Source organism: Haemaphysalis longicornis, unplaced genomic scaffold (genome assembly GCF_048455015.1).
Source record: "Haemaphysalis longicornis isolate Haplotype H1 unplaced genomic scaffold, Haemaphysalis longicornis Haplotype H1 scaffold_15, whole genome shotgun sequence".
Classification (NCBI taxonomy): domain Eukaryota; kingdom Metazoa; phylum Arthropoda; class Arachnida; order Ixodida; family Ixodidae; genus Haemaphysalis; species Haemaphysalis longicornis.
The window spans coordinates 18,334,375-18,359,903 of NW_027526257.1; positions in this window are offsets into that span (position 1 = coordinate 18,334,375).

Consider the following 25,529-nt stretch of genomic DNA (forward strand, 5'->3'; position numbering starts at 1 on the left):
GACATAGAAGCTGTTGTGTCCTTGGTGTCTAGGGCTCAGAATTCACGTCGCATAAACAAGACAGTGTTTCAAAAGAGCGTAGTACACCTAGACAAACGTTTCTGCAGACGAGACAACTGACGGTAAACGATACGGACGACACAATAATGAGCAGAATAAAATACAAAGCTCTATCTTAAAGATACATAGTTCTGCGAGGGCGACAAAGAAATAACAACAGTTCACGGTCTAGTTTAGAAACCTGCCCATGATAGAATAAGTGTTTGACGTGGTAGGGCACACTCCATGTTGAGGCGTTGGCCAGTCCCGGATATCGATGGCTTTGGGTATAACGGCCGGACGAACACCACGTCACACAGTCGACGCCGGCGATTCAATGCGCGGTCGTAGACGCAAGACACGGCTGACACTGCAGCCTTGCTGGGTTTTCGGCCATCTTCGACGACAGCCTCGGGATTCCACGGCTACAGCATCTTGCATGGGCAGCTCTAGAAGCCTTGCTGCCCTGTTTCTACTCCTGCGTCGTCAGCAGCCTTTCTCCTCTTCTTCTTCCTTCCTCTGAGGCATACTCACCAAGAGAAATTTTCATGTTCCGCAATTATACGTTCTTAAAAAACTTACTCTTCATCGCAGCCACGTCTGACACACTTCCAACCATTGTCCTCTATCTCATCACTAGGCTACCCAGTTAAAAAGATAGTTGGGGACCCACAACACACTTTTAAAAAACACACGATGAAGAACGCCAGGGCCACACATAAACGAACGTCCCAAACACTTCTAGAACAGGTCCTGGAAAACAATCACCTTTAAGTGCAGCCCTAATAAAAGTCCAGATTTCTGTTAGTTAAAACAAATGTGCGTAGCGCTTGGTTTAAATCAAGGCACAAGCATCCGGTATGAACCACCAGTTTTTTCCTGTACTTCCTAATACGCAAGTACTGAGAGTTCTGGAGAAGAAGTCGATTCAGAAAGAAGCCACCAGTTATTTTTATGTGCCCTTTCGGCTTACCCAAGGCCATGCACAATGCTTTGTGGAGCTTGTTTCGGCATCCACTCGAACCTTTCTTACGTTTTTTCATCGGCCATCCTAATGAACGCAAATGGCGGGGTGCTGTTGAGGGCTCTGTTTCCGTATCCTCTTTGGTTTTGGTCGTCTTCTCAGTCTCTGCTCGCGGCGAACTTCTGCCCCATTGTAAACAGTCGCCTTCTGCTTCAACGAGGTCAGTGTTGGAACGGATGCAGGGTTTTGTCTCAACTTCACATTTTTGCGGTGAACCGGCTGTCCGTCTCCTAAAGGCGCGTACGCACTGAAAAAGCCCTCATGTAGACTTCGTTTTCTTTCGGTTTATGATTATGGATAGCTTCACCCGCCTTGACTCCTTCCATCGTGATTACAAAAATGGAACTCCGTTGCGCAATTTTGTCTTTCCTCCTAGTTCAAACTTTCGCGCGTAACAGCTTTGGTCCGAGAACCACCACAGGTATCCAGGTCACATTCAAAGCCGTGTTCTGCAAATTGATCCCGGCCTTTATAATCAACACTTTCGGGTAAGCAACCTGGCTGCAAAGTTTAGTCTCCGTTTATAGAAGATGTCTCTTCACTTTCGTTGTTGTCAGGAATAACACTGTCACTTGCATCGGCGAAGTTTTGTTGCGGAACGATAGAACAGTGCGCACTCGCTTGTACAAGCTGTAGTCGGAGATCCCAATTTCACTTTTCAAGTTCTGCTTGTGACTTTCTGGTCTCAGCTATCTGCTTGAGTGATTCTAGCTCAAGAGCTCTTTCTTCGTGTCAGCGACTTCGTTACGTGACCACCCACCCTGACAGCTATTCTCTGCTTATCCCTAGGCGCCTAACACGTTCTGTTCACGTTGCTGTGTCCATACTGGGTTTCTGTGGCATTCAAAATGATCTAGTCTTGTACTGTCTGTGCACTGACTGTCATTAGCTTCTAAATCTCGTTTTCTCGTATCTGCTCCGCTACTCCCGAATTCGAGCCTTCACCTCTTGCAGATGGTATTGGAGTTTGTCCTGTCGCGGACACCAGTTGTGATGATGTCAGGTTCGGGTGTAATGAACCAGACGACGAACACGTGACAAGGAAAGAAAGAGACGCAACACGGGTCTCGAAAAAAAGTACACACATTTATGAAAAAGGGTCAAGAAACCTAATACGCGGAAAACACACCAAATAAGGCAAAACTAACACACACTATACAAAAGCAAAGCTAAATTGAATAGTCTTGGTAAAAAAAATATTTCTACGACCTACAAAATGTCACTATTAGGGCAAAGAACAAGCTCCCAGTTCTTCAGGTGCGTCTTCATCAGGTGCGTTCGCACGGTAGGACAAATTTTGCATCCCTATTTTTATGAAATCGCCGTCTACAACCTCTGGCTGGAACAATGAATAACGAGGCAGGCAGAAGGGTAACATGAAACAACGACTTCCAAAAAAATTGCGAAAAGACTGCCGCGACGGCCTAAATCGTCTTATAGTATTAGGCAGAAATCGAAGCTCTTCGAGCCGCATCCAAAAGATGGGCGGAGCATTTTAAGCGGAAATATTGACTCCTGACATGCTCTACTTAAGAGTGCTTTTGGTCACACTGCACATGATTGTCTCACCGGCGGGCTAATAGGCGATGAGAGTTCGTCTTCACTTTGAATACAGCAAGGTAACGGGGCCCATTTGATGAAGACACATTTACATGTTTTTTGTTGCAGGTGAGCATGGGGTACGCACGATTGTGGTTTTTTTTTCAGTTCAAGGTAATTCTTTATCCAGCATTTTTCCACGTTGAATTTAATACGGTATTTTTGACACTTGGTCGATGGGAAAGTGGTTATACACCGCCCCCTTTATTTGCAACATATCGTCGACTTACGAACGGGTATTCCAGAAAAAAGCAAAAGAAGCTAAAGGAACCAATGTTCCTTTTCTAAGATAGAGATGGTTAAAACGCCAATCCTTCTGCCATGCCACTTCAAATAAAGTGACTATCCAAGATCTAAACTACTTCAAACAAATCGGAATGTAGCAATGGGATAACCGTAGTCTTCTTAACTCGAGGGTCGCAAGTTCGATTTTGAGCCCGGAAAGTATTTTTTGGTGGCAATAGATGGGCGTCTATATAAACCCGTTTTGTAAGATTACTTTACTGCAGTGACTTTTCTGCGTAACAATTTTCATATTGAACGTTCTACTTTGACGACACAGGTTTAATAATAGCTGAAACCCCTTGGCTTCAACCATTTTTTCTTTGCCAACAACCGTCAATATCGTCACAGAAAGTTAACTCTTCAGAAATATCCAGCGATTAAACAAGTCTTGGTCGTACTAGCCACAAAGAAAGATATAACTGTCGAACAGACGCGATTTTACAAGCACGCGCTTAGTTGTCAACGATCCGGTGCAACGACTGGAGAGCTGGGTACGAATGAATCGTCTCGGCAGTGGTGAGAAAAGCACTCTTCCTCTCTTTTGTTCCCCTCTCATATGCGGCTAGAAAGGAGTGGCATCTCGAAGCAAATTTTCGCAGCCGCCGTCAGAGACTGAAACCTGTCCGAATGAGCCAGAACCCATGGGTGAGACGTGTGTAGACCCGTTCGTCACAAGGAGTTTCGTTATTGGCCTGTTCGTAATAGGCCGTTTGGTCACATAGGATCATTCGTCATTGGACATTTTGTCACTTAGTAAAGTTTGTCAATGGAATGTAAAACAAAACTTGCGGTGTGTTTTTGGACGTAAGTGGTGACTATTCATCATTCATTATGATTTTTACATCTTGCGTACAGGTTGATCAGTAAAAAAGTACAATTTTAACTAATTTTCACACATTGTTCTCACAAACCATGTCATTCTCACAATCCTTTTTCAGCTATTTGGATTCAGCAAGTTTTGTACCTTATCTTTCCGGTTGACCCATCTTTCTTGACACGTGACACATTTCTTTTATAAGGGGAAGTAAGACAAGAGAGAGACAGCGTGTTAACAAAAAGATTAATTTCCACCACAACGTGCAAAAAAGCAAAAGGAAAGCCCAACGCACGAACTGCGAAAGGGTGAACCTGGTACGAATTATCAGAACTGACACCCTACCCACCCCCCCATTCCCCCGCTTTCCCACCTCCTCTACATCCATCCGAAATGAAACTTCCACACAAAATTTCCGTGAATGAGAAGGTCACAGCTACCAGTTTCACCATTACGGACCAGTGGGAACCATGTGCCTCTTTGACCAGTGTTCCCACAAGGAGTCGAATGTGACGTGTGGGCCTGTTCTCATGGAGGGTGCCCAAGCCGCCCGCAATATTAAAAGGTGGGTGCGACTCTCTCTTGGTGTTACACATTTCAAGAAATTCATTAGGCTACCTCTGTGCCTGAACTCTCTGTCTAGGGTTCTTAAACTGGTTTCTGTACTCTTGATCAACCCAGTTCACCCTACTTGCCCGCTCTGCATGTTCCAGGAGGGAGAGTTGGGTGAGTTGGTATTGCGACATGGTTATTTGGAAACACCGCGTTAAAGAGAACCAGAAAGAACAGAACTAGACAGGACAAGTAGTATTTTATGCCAGATGTACAGCCAAAAAAGAGAGAAAAAAAAGAAAGCATGTCCCTCACTCCTCCCTTTTATGTCGAACCATCCTAACTTCTTCCGTAAGACCCACATACATTGAAAAAACACGTGGACAGTCATTTTCTGCACCTATGCCGAACTTTCCAATTTGTCTAACTGTTCTATGACCAATAATTCTATGTGACTAAACGGCCTATTAAGAACCAAAGTATGACGAAACATCATGTGACATACGGGCCGTATGTATGTGGGGACACTACACAAATAAATGTCGCACGATGGTACTATTCACGGGAAACTTCTGCGCCCGCCCTTAAGGACAGCGCCGTGGGGTACCGCTTTGAAATTCCAAAGTGAAAGCAGCACTATCTCTTCGTCTCGACAAACAGATTGGGGGAAAGCGCAAGAACTCAAGCTGCAGGTTTGGCGCACCCACCTATTCGGTAAAATAGCGTGCGTGGTAAGCGAAAACCCATAACCCCAAGGATGGCTTGGGGTCAGCGCTTGCGCATAACGGTGCCCCAAGATGCCTAGCCCCTGTTGTGAAACTCCCTGTTATTTCGCTAGGCACCACTTTGAACCAGACATTGTGATATTGGCAGTGAGATGTTTTATTGGCGACCCCTGGCTCTGACGTCAGGCTAGGGACTAACGCCGCGATGTCTGCTACACTGCGCTTGTGTGGGGCTACAGTGCCTGTGCAAGAAAACGCCCGCTTTGAACATTTATTTCTTAAAAAGCGTATTTCCAGTACTTGACCTATTATGCCAGCTTCTGACACCTCTGAATATTTTAAAGCTGTATCCCGCACACGTCTGCAACACACGAAGAGTGAGAAAACGTTTTTCAGAGCATCGGTCAGTTGATAGTGTGTAACTCGTTCGATCTAGCTTATTTGCAAGGATCAGTAGTCAGAGCACCTCGATAAGTATCTAAATGCGTAGGCGTCCCTATAATATTTTTGTGATGCTCTTATGAAGATTCCACGGTCTAAAGCTGTGCACCGCTCCTTACCCTCGATTCGCATAGCGGCAAATAAAACGGCTGTCTTCTATTTATTTAGTTTTTGTTGACTAGTACTAGATGAATTTGTTTCTGTGCCCAACATCACAAACGTATTATTAGCAAATTTGAGGGTGTTTGTGAGGATCACAATTTTCGCGTAGATATTTTCTTCAGGCGGTAAGGCAAACAGTACGTTCTTCACAAATTGGATTTTGTTTACGTCCACGTGCAAGGTGCCCATCCTCGGCATACATTGTTTATTCACATGCAATTCGATAAAACGGTTTCTGCTACGCCACTGCGAAACGGTGGAGACAACATTGTCCAGAGCTCTTCGATGTGGGCAGTTTCGAAACTCCGCATCAAAAAACGCCCCGCACCAGGACCCCCCCCTGCTTCGGATTGTGCGTACTGCGGCGCTACTGAGCCCACCGCATGCACACAGTTCAAAAACAAACTTATTTATTCAAACTGACAACTTAACGTTACATTTTGTTTTAAAGTGCATATTTCTTTATTACGGTGCTTTCGTAAGTTAATTATTGCTATCTTAACTCCGGTTTTTAGGGTTAGATTATTTCTGCGTCTCCGCATCTGCCTCGAACATTTGGCGCTTGTGCGGGCACTCCGGCACAACGTAGGTCCAAGCGGAAGTACTAAATGTGCAGTTATCCTTTGCCTGCAGCTAATTGTATGACAAACCTAATCTAGGAGCCGATCAAGCGGCTCTACGTAACCAATTTCAGCTTGCATACAGCCGTCGAAGCATCTTATTTGTTTTTTTTCGACAGAAGACCGAAGAGGGCTCGTAGGAGACGACCATCGCAATATCGACGGTTGACCTAATGGTCGCATTTCTTTTTACTGTTTTTGCTTCGAATGAATGCAAAACACATGCATACTTGAGCGCATTTGGCTTCTTTGGCATAACTAATAAACGTAAGACTGAAGTATCTTTTTTCACCCAGGTCGTCGAGCGGCAAAGAAAGTTGTATAGTTTATTTTGTCACCAAAAGATTGCGCGACTGCAAACCAAGACCAAAAGCAGTGGACCATTTGTAGGGGCAGTTTTTGATGCATGGGGCCTAAGGGGAGGTTTGCAACTCTATATCAAGTAACTCTAAACGTTGTCCAGAGCAGTCGAGGCCGGTTTTCTGCTCCGAATTTCCATTGCAACCATCGTTATCACAACGAACTGACTACCAACCGGCACAGTGATGACATGATTACGGTGTTGAAGGCTTGATATACTCGCTAACGAAAGCAATAAATAGTGTACCTGCCGGTCTCCGGTAAAACAAGAATCGAAACGCATGAATATGTACACGCAGCTCTTGATTGTTTTCCAAGCATGTCAGGCGTGAAAAAAAATGGTAGCCTACTCGGGATGGCGTTCTATAAATTGAAAATTGCTCGCTCTTTCTTGTCCGGCCACTGAGGACAGCGCCCACGAACCAGCTTGATTTTACCGCTAAATAAAGTTTTCTCTTCGTTGTTCCTCATCCTACTTAACGCTTGCGTGCATGTTTTACTCTAATGCATATCGTAAAATGTGAGGATAGGGCTGTTTTAGGTGTACCGAAATATGCTTCCTGGTCGGAACAAACGTAGCTTACTGCATTATTACAGTACACGTGACTAAGTTTGCTCAACGAGTCTACGTACTGGCAGAGTTCTTCAATGCTTTTGAAGGACTCTGGTACTGGTTAGAAACCCGGTGTAAAACCAGCAAGCGCTTATACACACAGTGGGTTGTTTGAAACCCAACCTACAAGTTTTCCAGCCCATAGTGCATGGTTTATGTGCTGCAAAAGTGCATGACTTTATGGCGCCTTTGAACATTGTTGATTTGAGATATTTCCGAGGCATGCCGATGCCAGACTTTCCACAAAAGCGGTCTTATATGACATTGCTGTGCATTTCATCCATCGCGACAAACCAAACAAAAAAAACTTCTAGGTAAATGACGGTTATATGGCAAGGTCTATTGCAGGAACCACTGTACAGTGCTACATACAGGCGTAAATTGAAACTTTCCTTGCTCTTTTTAATATCCTGAAAGTGGTGTCATAATAATTATATCAATGTGTTCAAGCAAGGCCATCGGTTTAAAAGGGAACTTCAACAATTTAGCGAAGCTTAGTCATTGAAAGTATGTATGGTGATGTATACTATGCATGAGAATGTAAAGAGGCTGCGAATGAGGTAAAACATTGTCTGCAGCAAACGACCATTCGAAGTCATGCATATTCTTTGAATGGTGCACCAAAACATGCAAGTCTACCAGCGGTTGATCTGGTAGACAGTAGCCAACCGCTGTTGCGTTCCCACATCACAGCAGAGAAATGTCGATTCTGGGGTTTTCGCCAAAGAAAATAGTAGCTGGTCCCACCTAAAGTCCCTGGATCGGCTTTTAGCCAAGCAGCGACAAGTTCCCCCTCTCCACTTTCTACCGCTTCTCTCCCGTCGTCTGCTAGCGCTGTCCGCAATGAACTTCCTAACTCGCAGGAGCTGCACGCCCGCCCGACACATAGGCAGCATCATGCGCACTGCCTGCGCAGTAGTACGAAGATGCTTCACCAACGTTTCGCTGTAGAATAAAGCGGCAACGTTATTATTCATGCCATACCACACAAAAATGAAGTCAAGCGCTGAATATACCCGGTGAAAAGCCGATGAAGGGACTTCAGCTACGCGTGCCGTGGAGCGCGGCAGTGAGCATGGTTTGCTGGCTCTTAAATTCAGGCTAGCGTGCGTCGCATTCAGTGTCTGACGATTCGTAATGCAGGTAGACGACATTTAGTGCCTTCCGCTTTAGATTAGGCATAGATAAAGGTAATAAACATTAGCTAAATCTGCCTCGACGTATTTGCTTTTATGTAAAGCCCGTTGATCGGCGGCGGTGAGGGGACTTCAGTTTTATGTTGGCCGTGCACCCTTACGGAGTATTTCTTGTTTGTTCGTTCGCAAAATACCCTACTAACAAAATCTTTTTGCGCACACGGAGTTCCCCACAGCAGTAGTTTGGGTGCGTACTGTCAAATTTACGAATCAACCTTGAAAATTTTCGTTACCCGAATGTTTATGTACCGCAATGTTGTACTAATATGGAACCGCAGTAGATAACAGCGTGGTAAACTCCACACCGACGTTTGTTAGTCGCAAAGGTAGATAAGCATGCTTAGCTGCTCCAAAACAAATGTATTTTCTTCAAGAACAGAGCGCTGCCCAGTACCTCAGAAACATCTTTCTATGCTCAAGACCTCCTCCCCAGATCTGCTTCAAAGACGTAGTGCTTCGCCCTGCGAGTGTCGGGTATATGCTCCGTGCAGACGGCCAGGTAATAAAAAAACATGAAATATAGCCCTTCTTGCTTGCAGTGTATTAGTTTCAGAAAAATCAAGCCTATTTTCTCAGAAAGCAATGCTAGAAGTTTACAAAATAATTCTGTTGAAGTATCTTTTTATCTTATATAGAATACAATGAAACCTCACTTCAGGGATTTACGTTATTTCCTGACATTTCGCATATAAAATATGCATATAACTTTGACGTACTTCTGAGTTTAACAAATGCAGTTGTTAGTGGTAGCTGCATTGCACTTTCGTATTTTGTTTTTTTTTTCCGAGGAATCTGGCGGAAGTATCTTACCAAGGTGATATTTTGTATGCAGCATGTTGTTAGCTTGCACAATAGAGAAAGAGGTTTTCTCAAAGTCAAACACTTGTGAGATCATGCCCAAATAATGAAATTGGACACAACCAATATTGTAGATAAAGCAAGGTTTCATATAAAGTAATCCGGTGCCACAAATGCCATGCATGGCACTGTGGCTGTCAATCTATTTGTGTAAAGGTATAATCTGAGTTCGACCCAAAAAATGTACTCCCTTCAACTGAATATATTCTAGAAGTAATCTTGAAGAATCTCACGTTACGTGTTCGAAATATTTTTTATTGGTGTACAGTTAGGCGAAATTTCAGCTAACTTATGGGGAATCCAGGGTTCAGCATTATTTGCCTTCAAATAAACATTTTAAAATAAACACCTGACATTGTGACTAGTCACATGACATAACTGAAAGAGTACACAAAGAATCGTTTACCATAAAAACACTGCTAATTGAATGATGGGAAGAAAAACAGGTGCAAACAAACATACTCAGTTTAAAAGATCTGGTCATCTTAACAGCTGCAAGCTCTAGATTTGAGTGAAAATTGGTGAAAGAAGAGAAGGCTACATTGTTAGATATAGCCTTCAGACTTGTTAAAACTCTGTACATCTCAACAACTGCCAGCTTACAATTAAACTCTTACAAAAAGCGAAAACAAACGAAAACCGAAAAAAAAAACCGCGGCAGTAGGGTAGCTCACAGCCAGATATTTAGAGACGTTATCCAAATTTGCACCAAACTCCATCCTAATTGTTGCATGTAGCAGTTAAGGGACAGCTAAACAGTGGGCGACAAAATCCATCACCTCAGAATAAACTTTTTAAGCATACCATTTGGGCTTGTTTAAAAACATGCATCATATAAACAGCAAACTGAAAATGCCCTCCTTCTATGTATTAGTCCGCAATGCATATGTGAAAAGGAAATGACAAGGAGCACAAGTGGCAGATATAACAATGTGCAGAACGTTGAAACGAGAAACTATAGGATTTCGTAGGTGTATGAATAATGCATGAGTGGAAAAGAGGTCACCACAGGCAAAACTTAAACAACTAGCAGGTTCACAATCACACAGCTGAATGCCAAAACCGAAACCTGAGCAATGACCATCAACCGCTTCTATATAAATAAAACTAAAAGAACATACCCTTCAAAAGATAAGAAACGTGAATATCAACACATGAGACGACAGAACTTCACAAGACTTAGTTTCAATGCCGACATATTGATAAAAACATCAAGATCATTTGACGTCACATCATTATACAAATGAAACAGTCGTTGCATTGGAGAACAAACTTTGTTCTCAACACATTTATTTCTCGAAATAGCTTTTAAGGTACACACAAGTGTATATACGACGTCAAATTCTCTCACTCAGTCACACGATGCAAATATAAATACAGAAATATAAAATCTGCATCCTTTCTTCTCTTGGACAGTGTTACCAAGTGCAATTTATCTAAAATGTTATTATAGTGGTAAAACATTCTCCGATAAAAATGTCTATCATAAACAATTCTAACAAAACGTCGTCTCACACCTTCAATCTTCGCAGCCTGGCTTGCCCAAAGTTCTTTCATTGGATAGACCCAAAATGATGTTTAGAAATGAATAAAAATAAAAAAAACGTTTGAGGCACGACACATCTGGAAAGGACGTGTGATGCCTGATATTTCTCCTAATTGACTGTGTGCCTTTTTAACAAGCTTTTCAATGGGCAAATAAAAACGTTGAATTTACAAAAATCCCTAGGTCAATACACCCATCAACCCTTCTAAGGATGCATTGATCTAACATGTAATCATATGACACACTTGTGCATTTCCTGGTTAGACTCAATACATGTGTTTTAGTAGGATAAATATTAACTTGTTAACAAGACACTGATTACGCTGCAAATGGAATGTAAAAGGGCCCAGTTATCACGACAGTGAACTTTTCGGAACAGCTTGATGTCATCCGCGTAGAGAAGCATTTGGCTATTTCTTACTGAACAAGTCAGGTCGTTAATAAAAACATTGAACAAAAGTGCCCAAAAATGGATCTTTGAGGGACAAAAAAGGGAAAAAAGATTCACAGAACACGCTACCTATGTTAGGTCAGTTTGGTGAGCTATTTAGATAGTCACGAAAGAACATGCAAAGGTTGCTGCAAACACCATATCGCAGAAGCTTTTGAAGTAGAAGATTTGATCCAGCAAGTAAAATGCCTTAAACAATCAAAGTACATTACATCAACCTGTCCGCGATTGGCGATGATTCAGCTAGTGCATTCAACCAACGTTGCCGGGTTGGTTTCGACCGACCAGATCAAAGTACACTACATAAATGTTGCCGCTATTGGCGATAATTGGGCTAGTGCATGCAATAAACATTTTCAAGTTGGTTTCAACCGATCAGCTTTTTAGAAATACACGCTGAGCATCTGTTACTTGACGTTTAAAACAGAAAGATAAATGCCGAAATTGCAAAGTCCTTGGCAAAAGGACTTAGCAAACATACTGGTCGGTTTTGTCGTAACGTCACGCTCATCTTCTAGTGGCGAACATTGACCAGACGGTGAGCACTCAGCTGTAGCAATTGGGCATATCGGTAGAGAATGTCCTTGCTCGATTATAGTTGCTGAAAATTTGATTTGGTGTCGTTATGAATGTACATAGATATGAATGGGAATGTTGTTTTACTTTTATAACATCGGACTTTACTTTTTGCTAAATAAGCAAGCACTTACTTCCACCGCTTCCACCTGCAGGACAACTTCGACGGTGTGTCAGCTTGCGTAATGACTTTTCTGGCCTGTGGATGAATACTGATGCAACAGCAGTACTCCTTAGCTTAGAGTGCCTTCACTCTCATTCGAAGCTATTTCAACGCCTTTCAAAATTGAACGCACCACGATGGCTCAGCGGCTAAGTAAGGTGTTGTGGTTATGAGCCCGAGGACTGATACAGGCCACGGTGGCTGCTTTTCCGATGCAGTCGAAAAGCGAAAACGTCCGTGTGTCGAGATTTCAACGCACGTTGAAGATGCCCAGGCGGTTAAAATTAATCAAAATTATATTAGCAAGTAAGAGACAAATGCTCAAAACTACAGGTTTTGAGCATTTGAGCAGAGGTTTTGAGCATTGAACAGGTTTCCACCCGTCAATAAACATCGCAACCACCACGACCACCATCACCGGCACAGGCTTACAGCTTGCAGGTTTACAGGCTTCATTTTGCTCTTTCAAACTTCATGAACACAGATGTCAATATTTCATCCTTGCTTGTGCGCATTTCTAAGTGAATTCGAGAAATAGCCTTGCTTTTAGCACAATAGTGCTGACCAAGCGGTGCTATACACTGTGGTTTTTAAGCGGAAGGTAGTCTTGGAGACTAAGAGATCCCCAAATCACCAACCACAGCGTGACATCAGCATGGGTAAGAAGAATGTGCGTTGATGGCGAAAGGAATAGAACGACATTTTAAACTGCACTGCCAAGCGAACGGCCTTCACAAGACCTTAGACGGTGTCGACACCACGGGGTGGAGAATTATGTCGCCTACTTTATCCTGCCGCAAGAGAAGGTGGAATGACTGTGACGATGGAGATTTACAGGTAAAGAGAATAGAGATCGCAAAATATTCGAGGTGTAGCATGGACTGAGCTCAAGGCCGGCAAGGGCTGGGTCGCAAGTTTTATGAAGCAGTCAGGTTCAGCCTGTGACGGCGGACGTTTGTGGGACAAAACCCAGCATGTGACATTAAGGAGAGGCTAGTCGAATTCCAACTCTTTCTTATGAAGAATCAGCTCAAAACAAGAGTGGGACAGATCCGTGACCGCAATCAGACCCCAGAGTATTTTGGCATGAGTTGTGGACTTTCCTGTGAATGAACAGGGCGCTAAACAAGTGAAAGTGGAAACTGCGGGCTACGAGAACCTGCGCACCACCGCGACATCATGTTGCACAGCTGAGGGGTGAAAGCTGCTGCCCACAATATTTTTAAGGGGATGACTTCCAACTGGAAAAATATGTCCAAAAATGCTTTCGAACGAGATCATGAGAATGGGTGGAGGAGTGGTGCCCTCGTCAAAGATTGGGCGACGACTGGCAATGTGAAAGCTCTCCTGTTTAGGGAGTCACTTCTGTTCACTCCTAGGAATCACTCCTACCGTGGTTACAGGATATATGTTACGTCCGTGCTTTCAGGTGGTGGTACAGACATTGCAGTAATATATGACAGCATGGTGAGCCAGGTACAACAACTGCATGCGGCCATCATCAAGCGGTTTAGGTGTAGGCTGCGATAGAGTTAGAATGAATGGTTCACGCTGAAAAACATCCTACTCGCACCTACCAGGCGCATCAAGCGTGCTTCACTCAGCCAAGTCGCAAATTAGGGTCACTGCAGAATGGGGCAATATTCCGGCGAAGCTAATTGTGCGGGCCTTCCATAACTGCAGCGCCTCAAATGCGTTGGACCGAAATGGGGGCAGCCCGCTTTGGGAATAGCCTAGCCATCAAAACGACAGCGATTGCAACAAAGACGACATCGACGAGTGAGCATTGAACATGCAGAAACGTATGCCGCAAGCGCAATAAAGCGCATGCCTTAGTCTCAAGTCCACTGACTTTTTATTGGGTTTTCTTTTAAGGTAACTTTACTTTATGAACTTCCAAACTTCGTGGTTCGGTTTAAAATCGAGGCAGGAACAAATTCGAGTAAATACGGTAACTTCTTGGCTTCTAATAAGTGAACCGCTACAAGCATCAAAGAAAATAGAAACACTTGAAACCAAATTGCTACTTTACCAGGAACTGCGCAGTGATCCAGTGCTGTAAACACTACAACTTTACCGTAAATGAGATTTTAAGATGCATATTTCCTGAAAACTAATCTGAAACCAATCGGTGAGGTTGCTTTAAATTCAGCAAACCCACAAGAGAATATAAAAGATCACTATTTATTACCGGAGATGGGGTTCACAATGCTACTTTTTCATCTGGGTCATGGGACAAAGTTTGCAGAAAGATTTCGAAGTGCTCTCCTGGGTATGTTTACTATAACGTTACCATATCCACGTGAATCTATGCCAGCCTCAATTCTAGGTAGACCCACGAAATTTGGTCACAAAATAAGAGAAGCTTACCTCGAATGTAAGCAGAATAAAAAAAGGGGTCGGTCTGGGACTAGAACGTGAGCTGTATTGTGATTATGGTGCTCGTCGTACATGTTGAGTGCTCAGTTACCGTCGCTTTCTTCGACGTTGCGGTCCTCTTCCCCAAGCCCTGTCCCCACTTTCGTCCAGAGCACTCGAAACGCTGCAGTTATGAAAACACGCACAATTAGCTCTGCCAAAATATCGCCCCTATCTACGGTGACCCAGGTTTGCTACTTGGTTGAGTGAAGCATGCTTGATTCGCCTGGTAGATGTGACTTGTTGGACGTCAGAATCAACCAGTCAGTGTAAACCTTCCACCGCATGTTCCTAAACGGCTTGTTGATGGCCACGCCTTGCAGTTGTAGCTGGTTCTCTATACTTCCAGCTATCCCTGCAATTTTTCTATAAATTTCTGAAAGCACGGACTTAAGAGCTCCTGCCACATGACCAGCAGTTACACCTTAAACTGCAGAGCAAACAATGTTGCCAAACAGTCTTCACCCAGTACTTGGTGAGGGCACTAATCGTCAATGCATTCTCATGAACTCGTACCCCTTTTTTAGGGTAAACATTCCGAGTTGGAAGGGTCTACCGCTTAAAAATTATTTAGGGCAGCTACATTCGCCCGTCAGCCATGAAAACCATCCGGTAGTGTCCTACTTCATGTAGACTGCAATTTTGACTTTCACTTGTTTTGTCCAATTCTCATTCACTGGCCACAGACACGTACTGGGGTTTGATCGGTTTTACTGATGTGGCCTAGTGTGTACTCTTTTTTCAGTTGCTTCTTGATAACAAAGCGCTGAGCTGCGTCTAGCTTTTCCTCAATATTAGGGGATGGGGTTTGGAACACAGATGTCCATCACCTCAGGCTAAACTTGAACTTCTTCATAAAAGGAGTGACCGAGCCACTGCTGGCCTTGAACGAAGTTTATGTGACGCCTCAAATAATTGCGATCTCTCTCGCATTTGCCTCAATTATATCTGTCATCACAGGCATTCAACGCTCTCTTCGTTTCAGGGTAAAAATGGTAGCGGGTCGCATTTGGTTTATGGCCAAATTTTCAGCTGGGCACAGCTGGTCGCAGTGTGCCCAGCTGGGATGAGCAGTATCTAGCTAGGAATTCATCCAAAAACGAGGTTGGAACAGCTACCATTTTCTTTCGCGAAAATCCCACAATCAATATTCCTTTGCTATTGTGTGGGAAACTAAAAGCGGATGGCTGTTGCCTACCAGTAGTCAACCACTGGTAGACTTGCATGTATAGGTGCACCATTCAGAGACTATGCATGACTTTGAATGGGCGTTTCAATGCACACAATGTTTTATCTCTTTCAAAGTCTCTCTATATTCTCATGCCTTGTATACATCGTTATATATACTTTCCACGACTGTGCACAACATCTCAAGCTCCCGGAAAATATTGACGCACCCCTTTAAACCAATGGCGTTGTTTGAACGCATTGACACTATTCCTATGACACCAGGTGCAGCATATTAAAAAGAGCAAGGCAGGATTCAATTTAAGCTGGTAAGTAGTACTGTACAGTGGTACTTGCACTAGACCTTGCCATATAACCGTCATTTACCTAAAAGCTTGTTGTTTTTGTTTCGTTTCTCGCGACCGCTGAAATGCACTGAAATGTCATATCAGACCGCTTTTGTAGAAAGTGTGAGTGAGGATTGGCCATTATTGTTGGGAAAAGTGGACCACGCGCTGGCGCGGAAGTACGTGAGGGAGCAAGAAAAGGGCGGGGGGTAGAACACGGTTTCGGCGGCAGCGGACACTCAGAGCTGACGAGTGGGCAAGGACCGTTTGCTTACCCGCAGTTCTTGTGATCCCGTTCGAGTAGTTCGAGGCGTGTGAGTCGGGGCCCGTCAACATGTGTGGGACCAGCATATGACCGGGGCGTGATCGTGAGAGTGGATGAGGCTCGGGATCCCGGCCCAGGGCGGAACCACCTTTGCACCCGCAACGTAGGACGAGGCGCAACTTCTGCCGTCTCTCTCGGGCAGAGCTGGCGAGAGACGGCGAGCGCTCGACCGCGACCGGGACTGGCGGTGACCCGCAATTGACTTCGCCCAGCATCGACCGTCAAGGTGTCTGTGAGAACGTTTGTTTCGTCCTCTACTGAACTCTGGTTAGGGATATCGGACTCGTGTGTTTTTGCTGTTGTGCTTCGCAATTGTACCGCTTTTCCGCCGTTTCGTTTTCTGGTGGCGTGGTTAGTATACTCCATTCCATCTTGCCCTCTCAAGTTCCATTCGTACGCGTCGTACACCCACAAGGCCACACGAGTCCATCGTAATCTGTCGTCCGCGACAGGACTTTGCTCCTTATTCCACACTTAAAAAGCCTCCACTTGTTACCGTGTGTGTGACCGACAGTAAATGTAGCTCGAGAAGTTGGGGAGCCTAGGGGAGAAATTTGGCCTCTTCGGTACTGAGTTGAAAAAATTTGTTGACTGAGAGCGCGCCAGACTCAGGGAAGAACGCGCAGCAGAACGCGAAGCGAATCGCGAAGCGGCAGCTCGCTTAGAAACGGAGCGGTCGCTCCTACAGTTACATGTACGACAGCAGCAGACCAACGCCAGCACAGAGTCAGGCACGTCTGCAGCTACAAGCGTCGCCCATCGGTACGACAGCCCCCACAAGCTGATCCCGACTTTCAATGAAGAGTGCGATGAACTTAACGCTTACATCCAGCGTTTCGAACGTGTGGCAACGAGCCAGAATTAGGCGCACGACATGTGGGCGTTTTTATTGAACCTGTGCCTCACTGGTGAAGCTTTGAGTGTCGTCGGAGGCATGGCTGCTGATGATGCGATGAATTATGCTAAGCTGAAGCAGACCCTGCTCTAGCGATTTCACTATACTGAAGAGGGGTACCGCACCAAGTGTTTTGCGGAGCCAAACCAGAGAACTCGGAGGGAGGCCGCCGAGTCAATGGTCGCTTGTTAGGCTATCTAGGTAACTGGCAGGAACTCGCTAAGACCAGCAGAACCTGCGAAGCTCTCCGTGAAAAAATAGTCTCGGAGCAGTTTTTGAGCAAGTGTCACGAGAAGCTGGCTATTTTCTTGAAGGAAAGACGGTGTCAAACGCTAGACAAGTTAGCCGACAATGCTGACAACTACCTCGAGTCCCAAGTTCTAACAAACCTAGTGAAACGCCGAGAGGAGAAAGAGCCTGGCAGGTTGCCAGTGCCTCCAAGAATGCTTCACCTCAGAATGTCAATGGAAAGCCACACTGCTTCCTCTGTAACAAGCGAGGGCACAAGCCTGCCAACTGTTGGCCGAAGGCCAGGGCTTCCACTAGCCGAAAGACTGTTTCTTGTTTTAAGTGCCGCAAAACCGTTCACAAAGCGGAAACATGCCCTACCGTAGACTCTGCGAACAAAGCGTCATATTCGCTGAGCCGTGCAACGGAGTGTTGCGATGGTAATGAGGAAAAGATGTCAGCCCTTTATCAACAAAAGAACGTGGCCCCCAGCCCCGAAACTTCCCAATCTTCCAATGACCGAATGCGTACTGCTAACGGCTGGCTTGAAGGAAGGCGAGTAACCGTGTTACGCGACTCCGGCTGTAACACTGTAATTGGGAACCACTCTTTGGTTCCCGATTTCAAGCTTACAGGTAGAATGAGCACTGTGCACCTTCTCGACCGCACTGCTTTGTGCCTACCTGATGCCGAAGTGTATGTTTACTGCCCATTCTTCACAGGCCAAGTGACAGCGACCTGCATGGACAACCCTCTTTACGAGGTGATTTTGGGAAATGTCGCTGGCGTTCGTGATGCCGCAGCGCCGGACGTCAACTGGAGGGGACAGCAACACACTCCATCTCTCCGAAAGGGCATCCCTCTTCCAAGCGGAAGTCGAAGTCCAACAAGGTCAATGGCAGTTCACGTAAGCCAAGCCAATTTCCGTCACCACAGGACGTCAAGGAGGCGGAGGAATGTGCAAGTGCGGCGAAACGTGTAGACCAGCTACCTGTAGCTGCCATCAGCCCACTCAACATGTGCCCAACGGAGCTCGCTTCGATGCTGAAAGAAGACCGCACGCTTCAGTCCTGTATCGAATCGGTCGGCAGGAAAACTACCGTGAAGACAGCAGAAATGGTTTATGTCCTTTTGCACGGAATTCTTTTCCGCTGGTGTCGGCTTCCATCGAAGAAGGAGATGGAACAACTAGTCGTTCCTAGCGGTCTCCGAGACTTCGTTCTAAAAATGTCCCACGAAGGGATTCTCTCCGGCCACCAAGGGATCAAAAGAAGAACGGATAGGGTGCTGGAAGAGTTTTATTGGCCAGGTGTGCGATCCGTTACCACACGCTTTGTAAGGTCCTGTGATGTGTGCCAGAGAACCGTACCGAAATATCTGGTGGGGCACGTACCTCTTGGAAGTATTCCACTCATCGAGACCCCTGTTTGAGAGAGTAACAATGGATATTGTCGGTCCTCTCTTCCCATCCTCCCAGAAAGGGAATCGGTACGTCCTCACAATGGTATACTTTGCAATACGTTATCCAGACGCAGTTTCTCTACCGAGTATTGAGACGGAGAAGGTGGCCGAATGTTTGATGGAAATGTTTTCCCGCATTGGTTTCCCACGAGAAATCGTTAGCCACACAGGAAATTCATTTATATCAGGCCTGATAAAGGAGCTGAGCAGGCTCCTCTCGTTTGCACAGTTGGCCATGACACCATATCATCGCACTGCCAACGGGCTTGTCGAGCGGTTCAATGGCACGCTGAAGCAAATGGTTCGCCGCATGTGCCAGGAGAGCCCTAAAAACTGGGATAGGTACCTGGCGCCGGTACTATTGACTTAGCGCGAAGTGCCTAAAGCCAGCCTTGGCTTCTATGGCCGGTATGTCAGGGGTATTACGGCCATCTTGAAAGAGTTATGGACAGGAGAAGGGATCGATCAGGACACGAAGACATCGTACTGTTACTTTGTCGATCTGAGAAGGCGCCTGGTAGACACCTGTCGCATTGCACACGAACAGCTTAGCAAAGCTAAGGTAGTGCAGAAACGCTACTACGACAGAATGGCTAAAAGGCGCCAACTCAGCCCTGGAGAACAAGTATTGCCTCTTTTTCCAACCGACACGAACAAGCTCATCCTGACAATAAAGGGGCCCTTAGCTGCGCTGGAAAGAAAAAAATGATATCGACTTCGTCATCGCCCTGGGCACGCGAACCAGCTTGTTCCACATTAAAATGTAGAAAAAGTATGAACCCCGAATTCCGGCTGAACAAACACATCGACAAGCGTCTATAGCACTCCAAACATAGGATGCGAAACGGCTACTGCCTTATGAACCTTCTTTTCACCGAACATATGTCTTGAACCGGCAAAGCTTCTATCCTTCGAACTGACCCTTTTACCGCACGGATCGGCAGGGTACTCCTGCAGGGGCAGAAAAGAACTGCCCGTTTCGTTGCATATGCTAGCGGGCCCCGGTCACCGCCTGGGACTGTCTGCTAAACGCTTGTTTATATTCTAGGGGCGTGTACTGCCCTTGACTTTGTTTTTTCCCAACACTACCGTAGTGCATTTTTTTGCTGTGGTCACAGTGATGTGTGATTTTTGCTTGGAATTTGTCTTTGCCTTTGCTTCATCCACAGGTGTGTGTCTTTTTTGTACCCGTTACTTTAAACATCGAGCTCACGTGTGTGCGCGTATTCGGAAACACATTGAACTGTCCGCATCAAGGCCCACGGACAACCTCCGAACAGCCTGTGCAGGTTGTTTGAGCGCAACAACCTCTTGAAGTGGGGGGTGATTTTGAAGAATGGCCATCATTGTTAGGAAACGTGGACCACGCGCTGGTGCAGAAGGACGTGAGACAGGAACCACGCGCTGGTGCAGAAGGACGTGAGACAGGAAGAAAAGGGATCGAGGTGGAGCACGTTCCGGTGGCAGGGGAGACTCGGAGCATACGAGCGTGCAAGGACCAAGGGCGGACCCGCAGTTCTTGTGATACCTTTCGAGTAGTTCGAGGCGTGTGAGTCGGTGCCCGCCAACATATGTGGGACCCGCCGACGACCGGGGCGTGATCGTGAGACAGGACGAGGCTCGGGATCATGGCCCAGGGCGGAACCACCGCTGCACTTGCCACGTAGGACGAGGTGCATCTTCTGCCGTCTCGCTCGGGCAGAGCTGGCGAGACGGCCAGCGCTCGACCGCTACCGTTACTGGCGGTGACCCGCCATTGACTTCGCCCAACTTTGACCTTCGAGGCGTCTGTGAGAACCTTTTTCCCCCCTCTATTGAACGCTGGTTAGGGGTATAAGACTCGTGTGTTTTTGCTGTTGTACTTCGCGATTGTATCACTTTTCCGCTGTTTCGTTTTCTGGTGGCGTGGTTAACATATTCAATTCTATCTTGCGCTCTCGAATAGCGTTCGCACGCGTCGTAAACCCACAAGGCCAAACGAGTCCGTCACAGTGGCCCTCCTCCCGCTGCCAAATCTACTCAAAGAGATCGATGGCGTGGACCACGCGTTCTAGGCCAATGACATCACGGTGTGGACGAGTCGCGCGGGATCCGAAGCCTGGACGGAGGAGGTCCTGCAGAGGGCGGCAACGACGGTCCACGAATACGCTAAGACTAGCGGGTTGTGCTGCGTACGCCAGAAGTCGGAGCTTCTCATCGTGCAGCCCAGAAGACGCAAGATCGATGCCGAGCCAAATGTGGTCGTTACCATCGACGGCGTAGACATCAAGCCCACGCCGCAGCTGCGCATCCTCGGTCTCTTGTTACAACGAGACGGCAAGGCGGCAGCGGCCATTGCTAAGATCAAGATGGCCTCCGAACAGGTTACCGGAATGATCCGACACGTTGCGAACCGGAACAGAGGAATTAAAGAATACGACGGCTTCCGCCTGGTGAGAGCGTTCATCGTTTCTCTCATCACCTACTCGGCCCCGTATCTCCAGCTAACGAAGGCAAACCGGAACACGCTAGACGCTATCATAAGGAAAGCCACCTAGACGGCTATGAGCCTGCCCTAGTACTCGTCTATGCAGAAGCTGCTGGACATGGGGGTACATTATACGGTAAACGAGCTCATAGAGGCTCATCGGTCTAACCAGAGAGTGCGACTGAGCCAGAATGAGCACGGCCGAGCAGTTTCCCGGAAGATTGGTTGGCCCATCGAGCAGCCCATTGAGCACTTCCCTCCGCCCTGGAGGGAAGTGCTCAAGACCAAGCCCCTACCACGCAATATGCAGGCAGGCAGGAACGACGAGAGGCGTGCCTAGCGGGCACAGGTACTCGCCCGACAGCTGGAAGCTGACCCCCGGGTCCTCAACGTGGACGACTCACTTCCCCAGCACAGCAGCAAAGCAGTGGCCGCCGTCACGACCATCGACAAGCTGGTGACCAGCGCGCCGCTACGGGCGACAGACGCCAGCCAAGCACAAGAGGTGGCCATCGCTCTCGCCCTCACGCACGGAGACGTCCCTACGATCGTCACAGATTCGAAGACGGCTTACGGCAACTACCGCAAGGGGATCGTCTCCCACGCGGCCCTAGCAATTCTCGCAAAGCGCAGCCCACCGGGACAAGACGTAGAGCTCCTCTGGGTTCCGGCACACTCGACAGTGGAAGGCCATGCCCTCGCCGACTACTACGCCCGCGAACTAGCACACCGGGCCGAGGACGAGTCGGAGCTACAGCACCCAGTTACGAGCTACCGCGAGATTACCGGGTTGTAAAGGTGCGCCATGTGCAGGCTTCCCGTGCCGCACCAGCAACTCGACCGAAAGCAACAAACAATATTGCGCCGCGCACAAGCGGGGTCACTGGCGCACCCAGCTCTATTGCACAAGATGTTCCCGGCAGAACACGACCCCATCGGCGCGTTCGGCAAAAAGACTGAAGGCACCCTGCCGCACATACTGGCGTAGTGTACTCAGCTTAAGAATCTCCTTTCTTCCCTCCCCCTTTCTCTTCCCCCCCTACCCGAGCGATGGGAGATCTTGATGTCCAGCCCCGACCTTTCGACGCAGCAAGAGCTGGCGTCCAGGGGCCAGGAGCTATTGGACTAATATGGGACTTGTGAATAGGGTTCCACCCCGTCTGACGCCTGCGAGCGTCACCTGAAAAGGGCTCAGTGAAAGTTGTTTCTCGCTCTCTCTCTTGTGTGTAGTTTACGGCTTTCGGGTTGGCATTGTGATTTTGGCCGGGTTTGTTTATTACTACTCTTTAAACTCTTATATCCCCCACTTTAGGCAATGCCTTATGGCCTTTCAGGGTATAATCAAAGACATGGAATAAAATATTCCCTACCAGCCAATAAAGTTTAAATCATAACTTTCTCATCTGGCATCCTGATCAGTACTGTGTTCAATTGTGGCAGCCTCTGCCGGGAGTTTCGTCTTTCACTGAAGGGCAATCTCACAAGAGATCTACACGGCATTGCAGAAAGCCATGCGCATCGTCTACGGAAGGTTATAAACCATACGGGATGCAAAGCATTTGGTGCAACTTTAATAGCGGACAATAAAGATGTCTTCACGGGTAATTAGAAATTACACCAAATTTTTGCAAAATGATGAAAGCTCCTTTGTTTTTAGTTTACGGAGGAGAAATAACTATATGCATTAGGTTTGAAAATTGTTCTTCCTAAACGAAGTGTAACAACGTTTAAAAATAGAAAAAAAGTAGTTTTGGTGCAAAAAAATATACCGTATTCAAAAGAATCGTTATTCGTGTATCTTCATTCGTGCAAAATATTCCTCTATACGTGACTCAAAAGATATGCAACAGGCTTTGGAAATCAGAAATTAGGTTTGTGTATATATAAAAAGAATATTTTTGTGACGTGGACATGTTAAATAAAAAGGAAAGCCAACGAAAAGCACGTCAAACCTCTTTCGTGTTCTAAACAATGATGTGTATGGCAAAACAATGAAAACTTTGAGGAAAATAGAGCCAATATATATCTTGGGATGTATACGGGAATGAGAACTAATTTGTTTAAAAATGATAAAACTGAAGTGATATGAGATTAGGTTTCTTGGTACATGTACTCACTAAAAAAAATATCGGTTTCAAAGGTTATTTATTTCAAATTGTCTTATGAACATAATAAATATTAAAGCTAATTCTTTTTGTTCTCATTCCAAAAAACATCGCAAATGTTGCAAAGAAAATTGATCAAGCTCAAGGTACCAGAATTGTCATCGTCGCACTGCTGGTGTTCTCTTAAAATATAAAGAAGTAAACTTGCCCATGCCAGTGTTTAGCGAAATTTATAAATACTTTTCAGATGAATTAACCGGCATCTGAAAAGTTTATATAATGCATTATTCATAATTCCTCAATTACAGTTTGCATGTAGAGATTTTTAAGATAGATCACAAAGGTATATTGATGAAAACATGGTCTTTTACCATTACAAATAGGAATAGTTAATACTTGGGTGTATATCTAAACACTACTCCTGTACGCAAAATGGCGTTATATCTTTAATAGAGATACGCGGACATCGTTTGTTCTTGATGCCGAAAATATTGTTCCACAATCGTCATCGAGTACCTTCATTATTGTTCCAAAGATCTCCCGAGGTATGCTAAACAATCTTCAAAAAATCAAAAAAGAGGGAAATCTTAGCCAGCTGATCATTATCTGCTACACACACGAGAGAGCAAACAAACTGTACCAAAGAGACTTCAAACAAAAATTCAGCGCAAGCTTTTGCGCCTTCTTGAAAACTATGCCAAACAGCTCACGTGACGTATCTGGGGCAATATATTGTACAGCAGTTATTCCCACATTGGTCGTGCGGTGACAGCTAATATACGGCGCCGCCTAATTGAACCGGAAAGCAGCCAGATGGGGAAAAGGCACAGTTTCAGTTTTCTGCTTTACTGACAAGAAAGCGCCAACAATGATTTAAATAAAACAATACAACACAAGTGCTCCAGGTTGCTTTAACAGCTTGTGTAGATAGCAATCGAGCAAGCTGCATTCAAACACTTCCCAAACTTTTGTTGGCAAAATCAATATGCCTTTTCACTGTGCTGAAAACTTAGCATATTCTATAAACAAAGGTAAAATATCTGTCTAAAATATTTTTAATATTCTAGATGTACATGCGTTATGAGGGAAAGCTAAATGATTGAAATAAAAATGAAGCAGCGACACATCACCTGAAAAAATAAGTGTTTTTTGATTATCATTTAGGCATAAGTTCACACAATATTATACAAATCATACAATTATTCTATTAAAAATTATGTTCCCCAGGTATAGAAGAGTCATTTTATCAGGAACATGTGGTTAAGCACATAAAAGCGTCCTTTACTCCACCTTTGTCATTTCTCGATTAGGGCATAGTACCCCCCTGAAACGTATTCAAGAGGAGTGGTTGGCCCTGGCGCATTCACCGGCCAATCTTCACTTTGAAGTTGTAGTCTGCTGTCTGCTGTTAATGAACGTCCTCCTAAAAGATATTGGGTTAGGGTAAACTAGTAATCCTGTGCTTTGTTAAAAATAAATTTTACAATCCCTCATCATCTTTTATATCCCGTAGAATACGCTGTGTATTCTGTGTAAACCTACTTCACCAAACGCATCAGATCAGGGAGGTCTGGTTGACGGCTAGAACGAGCAGGTTTTACAGGATTTTAAATTATCACAGCAAAGTTAATATAAAGACAAAATATTGAATATAAAGGAATATTGACAGATGAAAAATATGTTAACAGAGGTGCATATTTCCGGTGAAGATTCTCTAGATGGCCATACAGTGGGTGGACGGTTTCCTTTTACCATGCGGCCGTCGGCGCCTCTAATCCAGGTGTTCATGATAAGGCATTTCTTTCCTCCAGATGTCATTTTCTGGATATATATTTCAGCCCATTACCATCCGGACCTCTCGTTGCCGGGGAGTTCATGATTTGAAGCTATCTTTTGAGGTACCAGTATTTGAATCACTCTGTTGTCTTCATTGAGCAGTATTTGCGCTAATTGTGCTTTGCCATTCCTCGTGCTCGGTGCCCGCCGGTTGACGCCCATACAATTTTAGGCTAATGAACTGGTTAGTGGCGAAAATATTTTCCAACTACGCATTTTCTGCTGTGCTCTTGATGATATTTGCAAAGTTTGTGGA